Genomic DNA, 9,623 nt, shown 5'->3' with positions numbered 1-9,623 from the left:
TACATGACGTTTTGCTACTGCAGAACCAAAGAAATGATTGATAAATAATTTGAGGAACTGTCTGGTCTGATTAAAGTCTTGACTATTCATTTAAAATATTTTATTGTAAATTATTTTTTTCTTAAAAGTATTTTTTAAATACTTTGTTGCTTTCAGTGATCTTGTTCTGTCATTGAGTCACTGTCTGTAGTCTCTAACCCTTACAGACATATGCTCTCGTACCATACGATATGTCGCTCTTCTAACGGACACACATTTTATCAAAAACACGCTCAACTCGTTACTTTTATGTAATTTTATAGATGAATGCAACGGAATCACGAACAAATCACAGTTTGCTCAGTTGATCAGTTTCATAACATATGGCTGTACCTACAAAAAACGAGACGGGACATGGTGGGATTTTCATTAAGTCCATAATTTAATACAAAAATTAGAACACCAATGACTAGCTGTTAAAAAGCTTGTCAGATGATCATCGAACAGCGCAGGAAATAATTGAGACATTTTTTTAATACTAAGCCTATTATTTTACAGGCCTAATAGTTTAGTCTGGCTGGACGAAAGTGGAGAAAATTAGCCTACTGATACCCTGCCTGGAATATAGAGGAAAATATAGCCTACTTTTCTTAGTGATTTGGTACAATTAATTTCACATGCTCCTGGTTTCATTTTACCAATGAGAATTCCAGACACGGCTATTAATCAAAATCCTACAATCCTACGATGCGCTGCAGTGCTCAATTGTCTTGGTTAATTTGCATAGGAACAGTTCACTTGGTTCTGTATAAATTCTGGAGGCTGGAGTTATAGGATCATCATTCAAGAACACACATAAAACAGCGGTAGCCTACTCATCAATAGCCCATATGTGGCTGCGTACAATAACAGAAAAAAACATTAATTAGGCTGTATTTAGCCGCGTGGCAAGGTTCCTTTCTTTTTTTCTGAATTAAGCCGCCCAAACAAGCCCACAGTCTCCGTTCGCCATTTCCGAAAACTCCTTATTCAAATTACATATAAGCTATTTATATTGACAAAATCTATAGTCTCCATAACACATATATTTTTCTCAAACACCGAAAAGAATGAAATTATTTTAGAGATCTTTCAGCTTGGCTATTTCTGACCCTCCTGACACCGTCAAGCTCACGCACTTGCTGTTGCGCCTGGAATTTCACTAATAAATCTAATTACATACATGTTTAACTTTATTTAAGTGCAAAGTGAAATAACTTTTATGTGAACGCCATATCTATGGAAAAAGTGGCAAATTATGTTACAGGCATGTAGTTACAGATAGTGTGGTCACACTTTCTTTTTGAGAGAGATTTATGATAGTAGATAGAATCCAGTTTTATAATTTAGATTTTTAAGTATACTTTCCAATTAAATAAATGGGGCTATTATAAACATATAATTATTTTCCAGTGCACTAGGCTATAGTAGGTTTTATTGTAGTCTTACGTGACGTCGGAAGTTTTTATTTTTATTTTTAGATGGGGTAAATGCTGCTCGCCACAACAGTACGTAAAACACATCGTGCCTGTAGCTGTCAGATCCAAATGTGCTGAATACAGGGCATACATTTTTCCTCCAGCGAGTATGTCACCCAACATGAAAAGAATTTACATGTTTTAAAAGTTATCGAACCTTATTGACCATAGTAACAAAAACAAGTAGGATATGAGAGGGTTTCAGGAATTGTATAATGGAAATGTTAAAGTGTGTGTGTTTTCCAAAAGAATCTTAAATTTCATTAATGAAACGTCGTTGCCGTTTTAAAACTAACAAATATGTTAAACTTTTTCTGAAAAGGCGCATAGAGTAGGGGAGAGTGGTCTGGAGTCCACAGGGGCAGCTGCAACATTCATTAAATCATTCTTAAATATCATTTTGCAATTTCTTTATTTTATTTGTGAACAGACAGAGTCTTCAATAAGTTAAATTGGCTGTATAAAAACAAAGAACAGTAAATGGAAAAAACATTTTCAAGTAACAACTAGCAACCATGTTTTGGTTAATTATTACAATACATTTGAACTACAAAATATTAATTTAATCAAAATAGTCAATCAAAATAATCAAGAATTATAGCCTATTCTGTTACCTTCTGTGAAAGTTTACTGAACTGGGGCCAGTTGCATAAACATAACCATTATGTTAAGACTCTGTCTTAAGAACTAGTTTGACCAGTTGTCTTACTTTTTAATTTCAAATTAGACAAATTTATCATTTTATGTAACTTTCTTTTTTAAGTAAGTCTGTGTGTGTGTGTGTGTGTGTGTGTGTGCGCGTGTGTGTGTGTGTGTGTGTGTGTGTGCGCGTGTGTGTGTGTGTGTGTGTGTGTGTGCGCGTGTGTGTGTGTGTGTGTGTGTGTGTGCGCGTGTGTGTGTGTGTGTGTGTGTGTGACAAAGAGAGGGTGAGAGTGAAGGAAATTAGTCCACCTTAGACTCAAACAGATTTTTAACCTATTTACTTAAATAAAAAGGAGTGATACCTAACTATTGAAAGTGGTTCTTTTTAATCCCTAAAATGACAGTTTTGTAATGTCATGGCAAGCTTTTACATCAGTGTGGTATGGGACAACGTGCTGGGATGGTTCCAACAACGTGTTGCAACTGTCCTTACATTGACAGCAGTGATACAACTCGGTATATTAACTTGACACAGTATCTTTGAACCATGCTAACTATGCCTATTAGAAATGAAGAAAACACAGATTAAGATGATATGACTTTACAATGCTTCACACAAACAGCTTAGTATGACAAAAAAATCTGATCATAAAAAAAAAAACTTTTTTACCATGAAAATTTTTTTTTGTAGAAGGAATGGTCACATGTAGCTGATTTCTTCCAGGAAGGATGAGCTGCTAATTGAGCATGTGCAGTATGAATATCATCACTGTAGCTCATTCCTGATTGAATAAATAAGCCATGTTGCAACTGTCCCACTCTCCCCTAACCCTAAAAAAACAGATATTAATGACTCTTGATATTTGTACAAAATCAATGAATAAAGAAACATAAAACATTTATGAAACTAGCATGTACATATACAGTTCTTTAAAATAAAATACTTCCTATTAAATATTACTTTAATAATGGCAGTCACCAAGATATATATAGCTACATTATATATAGCCTGCCTTTGGAGGAAGAAGAGGATGGTGAAGAGGAAGAGTGGAAGGCTCTCATTTGAAATCTTTGTTAAGGAAACTTTTTTTATTGAACTGTGATAATTATTGCAGTTTGTAAAAGAGAAGGTCTCTTTTGTCTCTAAAAGAGAAAGATCTGTTTAAGTTGGACATAATGGACACTTACAAGCACAGAGTAACTAGAAATACAGTGGACATCTGAAGTGACTTTTCATTCATCACCTCAAGACCAAATACAAAATTACATAAATATCAAAAATGTAACCACATATCATCATTTAACAAAGCAGCTTTATAACAAATGTGCTGTCCTGAACTGAACAGTCTATCCCTTGAATATCCTCTTTGCTGTATTATTATAGGTGCCTGCCCCATATGCAGGTCTTTCCACGCAATATAATAACCAACAATTATTTCCTTTTGGGGTTCATGACACTAGTTTAACTGAATTACAAGGAAACAAAAGCTGGTGACAATTATTAGAGTGATGCAGAGGACACCATAATCTACTGTTACAGACAGATGCTTACTGCAGACCGTTTTATTTACACATCTGTAGTGTTTAAAGAGACTAAAATGTCATGAAAACACAAGTACCGATCACTCTGGTGGTGCGGGGGACTTTAGGAGACGTAACCATAGGATGGTCATTTTAGTTTAAGTTTCTGTTCCACAAGACACTTAATACTTTTAAGTGCACAAAGACAACAGTACTCGTTTTAGGAAATAAACCCTGTGCAATCCCATAGAGCTCTTCCTTCCTAATGGGTCATTTAAAGTTCTCTGCAGTCTTTCCTGTGTTATTAGCATGGATTTCATCTAAACAAAAGAGATGGGTTTATAGTACAGGTGCTGAAATTTCGCTCAGAAGTATCTAGCTTGAGAACTTGTGGAAAATAAATGCAGGCATTGTCCTCTGGATTGAAGGGAATCGATTGTGGATGAAGTCATTGGCAGGAATGCCTAATGCATTCAAATGAACAAAACCTCATCCCAGAAATAGACTTTCAGCCTGGACTTGATAAACTCCAGGTCTCTTCAATCAAGATCAAGATTTTAAAATGATCCCACAAAGCCGAAAATATATTTAGCTCCATTGTGCGAACCTCTTTTAGGGAGATCAAAATGCTTAAAACACAAAATCCCAAACTCTCCATCAGTGTGCATTAACTACAGTGTTTTTTTTTTTTAAATGACTGACTGAGCATGCATATCGGCAGGCCCCACAACTCCCTATGTCTCGGTTAAACAGTTTATCCATTCGTCAGTATTCACCCATGTCATAATCAGGCCTTGCTGCAATCATTATGCAGATTAAGAACAGGTGCACACACACTTCTAGCAACAGCATGAAAGGCGAGCAGTTATGATCATGGCAACTTTCATTACCTGTAATCATGTGTTGTGAAAGGTAGCGTGTTTACGGACTGCATGATGCCAGCTCCAGACGTTCAGCACATGGCTAAAGGCTCCACATGTCTTTTCTTTCCTGTCTGGACCTCATGAAGGCCGAGCGTTGGACGGCAATGACTTCCGACATAAATTACAATCAGCAGGAAGAGTCAGCTAGGAGGAATCTGGTGATTTGGAACTTCCACGTGAGATGCAATTTAATCATTAAGTGGACCCTGTTGTGGTGGCATGTTCGTGCGCTGATGCAAGAAGCGAGCTAGAATGGGTGGGTGCGGGACGGAGGACCCCCAATTTCTGAGATGGGTGTTTGTGAAGTCAAAAGGTGCGTACTTAAACAGAACTCAACTTAGAGGCCCACATTTGAGTGTCTGCCCAGCCACACACAGGAGAATTCTTCACGATTAAAGCTCCTCTGATTAATCTAACTTATGTGCCAAAACTGCACATGCTGCGTATGATCCCAATTACGCTGAAACTCGATTCAGCATGGCGTACCTCTACGGTCTCCCTACCTCCCCCCTGTTTTCATTGGACTATGTTTGACAGCATGCTTTAATGTCACTCTGTTCAAATTTTAAGTGATAACATCAAATGTGTTTTTGCACTTTGAACTACATTTAGTTAAAACGTTGTTTACCCAAAAATGAAAACTGTCATCATTTACACACACACAAAAATAAATAAAAATAAAATTGAAAACCTTTTTATCTATTCTTGTCCACATAATAAAAGCTAATGGGACCCAAAAATGGTAAGCTCCAAAAAGGACGTATAAATAGCATCAAATGAATCCCAACGGTATATTACAAGTCTTCTAAGCAACATGATCACTTTGTATGATGAACATACCAAAATTTAAGCCTTTATTCACTTAATTAAACCAAAACATGTGGTAAATAATGTGATAAATGAACATGTATCAAATATGGCGACATGAACCTCAAACGCAAACATCAAACCTCACTCGTTCCCCCCAAGGTTGGTGTCGCCATATTTAAAGGCGGTCACTCTACACTTTTTGTTCCTTTGACTTACATTCTTACGAAAACCAGTTCCAGAGACAGGAAACACAAGCTTATGTGAATTTTGATGCTTTCCAAAGTTAAAGTTCGGTGGACTCTGATCTGCTAAATTTGTATCATGTGACCAATAGAAGAAGGATATGTCATATGTCTTTCAAACTTGAAAGAAGCATGTTTGCAGCATTGCCAGAGATTGGAGTAGATGTATATTTTTGTAGATATTTTTTATTATTATAATGTTGAATAATCTAGTGTGTCTAGTGTGACTTTGGCTTTAGACGTAGTCTTTGTTTGTGTGCATTGATCAGTGTTTTGATTGGATTTAAGACTCATGTTGCTTCTATTTCCTTTTTGGAGCTTGAAAGATTTGAGTCCCATTGACTTCTATAATATGGACAAAACAGCTTCAGAATATCTTCTTTTGTGTTTTACATAATGAAGTAAGCCATTTGAATTCAGAATGACACGAGGGTGGGTAAATAATGTCAGAAGTTTTGAGTAAACTATTCCTTTAACTAATAAATTTAATGAGATCATGCATTCTCTGGGAATCGATCCCATGACCTTGGCACTGCTAGCACCATGCTTTACTAGAATGCTGTAATAAGTTGCTGTTAGTTATTGCCATGGCAACCTGCACCACGGCCACTGGCTGCATGCTAAAATACAAAAGTCCTATTCATTGAAAATACATTGTGAAACATTTGAAAAATGTCTAAATAAATGCCTATTGCTATGCCACATTTATCAAAGCACATAATAAAAGACTATTTCTGAAGAACGGCGAGGTGATGACATTTTTACGAGAGGAAAATTCTAATATAGAGTGTATATGGTTTAAGGGTCTCTATGCCTCATTACCATACATGCACATTATGATCTATTCACTGGGTTGAGCACTCTGAGCTCCTGGGCGGCGCTGTTCAGATCTCACTTGCCGAACTCAGCGAGCGAGGTGTGAATAAGGTCTCCACTGTTCCTGTGTTCTTACACGATCACGCCAGCGAGAGGGCACTCTCTCAGAGCCCAGCTTTAAAATAAACACAATTTGTATGTGTCTCAAAGCCTAACAGTCATAGTTTGTAATTCCTAATGACCAAAATGTGCACGCTACTCACTGTAATGCTCAAAAGCAGGCTTTACTGCGTCATTGTACAAACAGTACCAATACACGTGTTGTCTTCGCCTCCTCCGCTTTCGATCGGTTATTGTGTGAGTCACATATTATGTAGTCATTTTCGGCCTGACCTATTCCGTCCGCTGCAGCAGTTTCCCTGCAGTAAGTCAACAGAAAATATGTTTTGACATAGCATGAGTGAAGAGGGAAAATGAAAAAAGAGGGAGATCTAAAATTCATTAAGGAAAAAGTACTTCATTTCCCAGTCCTAATGAACCCCTATCAAAAGTAATATTTCTCCATGTAAGTGCTGAGACTTTCCTAAAGTGCAGCAAATGACTTCTCAAAGACATCAGACTAATGGGAGAAGGCATTAGAGCACATAAACAAGGACATCATTCCAGCTGTTCGGCTGCCAATTTGATGTTCCTTTTTTAGCCGTGACAACCCCCCCGCCCTTCCTCCCATCCCCAACCCGTCCATTTATCCTATGAGCACAGTTTGCAGGAAATGTCAGCCCCCTGTGATTGATTTGAGATGGGCGATTCCCTGACTTCATGGTAGTATAAAGCAAGACAGCTGTTGGAAGAAATCAAATTCCAGCAGGAGCTGGAAAGACTTATTTTTTCCATCTCTTTAACGGAGCTATTGGCTCTGACCAGACGAGTAAATAAAAAACACGGCCACAATGTGGCAGGAGGTGACCGAAGCATTCATTATATAGCAATTATTGCACAAAAAAATCTTTCCTCTCAAAATCTAACTTGAAAGTCAATCCCACTTTTTAAAGACTTTTCAGAAGACATGACAAGCAGTGAGGATATGCTTCTCTCTGAACCCACTTGTCTAGATTTTCTGTAACTAGTTCAAGACGTGCACATGACATATAGGAGAAGGATCTGACCAAGTGTTCTTATTTATCCCTTTTGTGGGGATCGTATAATGCTGTTGCTTTACAGACTGGCATTTTTGAAGTAATGTGTTTTATGTATTCTAAATCAAGTGTTCTAAGACTAAAATTCCTCTTGTACTACATACGGACAGATCAGCATTTTGAAAATGCTACAAAATTGCTTCCCAAAAGACTCATACAGAAATAATAATTTGACTGATTATAATGGAAATTTGATTAAATCAACTGAAAATGACTTCCATCTTCCATATAAGACTGACTAGGAAATACATTTGTACCAACTTATTTGGAAACTGATCTGTGATGTGGGCATTACACAGCTGGGCAATCACACCACTGCTCTATTATATACAAATAATTATCAAAAACAGAATTTTTGGACATCATTTTGAAAAGACATGGATAATAGTGTTCATCTAGCCATTTATCTGTGGTTAGGAGTCAACTGTAAAGGTCAGTAAAGGGTAGACACATAGCCAGACTTTTGACTTGATGCACAAAGTCTGGTCCTCACTGCATCTTATATTTTATCATATCAGTTGTGTGATTCTCACTGACACCAATCATGTAAAGAGGAAATCAACTTAATTTTAAAACAGGTACAATGGCAGAAAATATTATTTCTTAGCCTACAGTCATTTAACAAATGTAGGCCCACTATACATTACTGGAATATAATATTTAACAAATGTAGACCCCCCTATGCATTACTGGAATATAATATAAAATATAAATCATAATACAAATTATATTTTTGTCAAAATTATATGTCTATGGCTGAAAGATTAAATGGAACCTGTGTGCCATGAATAAAAAAAAAAAGCAACTTTAAAAATAGTTAAATTAAGCAATAATTTTTTCCCCCTCAAAAACATTGTTTTTTAATATGTCTGGAAAAAAAGTCAAAAAGCTGGTTTAATACAACCATTTTGTTACCAGTCAGACATATAAAAAAAAACAATGTGCCCTTCTTTCTGAAAGTTGCATAAACACAGCCAAAAAGAAAGGAACTGGTAAGTTCAATCAACACTTTTTGTATGCAGTATGCATCATATGGTCAGTGAACAGACTGGACATCCATGGGAATGCGGTCTGAAGCTGAGCCTAAGTGGAGTGTAACTGCTACAAGCTATATTAAGAGCTTTCAAATCAATCAATCACAGCCAGATGGACTCTGTACAAACACACAAAACAATACAGTTCAACATAAGAGCCTCCAAACCAGGCCGCTCAGCACGCAGCATAGAGTGATCTGCACCACACTTCTTTTCACTTTCATCAATTTATAGCATGAGTATATTAGCTATGATTTATGTCTTTTCCTGCCTTTAAAGGTCTGGATCTCATAAAATATTACTTAGCTCGCTCTATTCCTGGTTCCTCTAACCACATAAACATATTGCAGTAAGAAATGGTCATTGAGCAAAGTGTTATTTTAGATTTTAGCATTCTAAATAAAGTAGTCAGAGACGACGGGCAGCTGGATTAGTACATGCTGGGGGTCAGTATGTAACTCTAATTAAGAGATTGAAATAATGAAATATTGTTTCTCCCTATTCTGCAGTTTCTTGTCAGAGATGTTATCACACGTCTTTGAATGACTTCAGGACTTCCGGTCATTTTCGTTTAGTGAATGCTACGTAATCATAATGGTCTGGAAAATAGTAGCGAGCCAGTCACACTCAGTTGTTCTTTGTCAGTGTTTATATTGTAAGATGACGATAGTTTAAGTTGGGAATAGAAAGCCTTTAACACTGTAATCACTTCTTTTTTTCTCTGCAATGTGTACACAACAATCAGTGGATAAAAATGTGGGTTACAAGTCCATTGTTGTAGATGTAGGAAAGAAATATAATTTTTTCAGCATCCAGATGGGCTGCATTTGTACAGAGTACAATGGGAACATTGCATCCTTGACAAAATTGAGAACTAGACTTTTAATGTAATTTACACAAAAAAAAAACTAATATTACGTAATATGAGATCAAATAGTGTGAG

Source organism: Sinocyclocheilus rhinocerous, unplaced genomic scaffold (assembly GCF_001515625.1).
Source record: "Sinocyclocheilus rhinocerous isolate Xijiao unplaced genomic scaffold, SAMN03320098_v1.1 scaffold889, whole genome shotgun sequence".
Classification (NCBI taxonomy): domain Eukaryota; kingdom Metazoa; phylum Chordata; class Actinopteri; order Cypriniformes; family Cyprinidae; genus Sinocyclocheilus; species Sinocyclocheilus rhinocerous.
The sequence above is the reverse complement of the archived record's forward strand: the minus strand, read 5'-3'. Positions refer to the sequence as shown.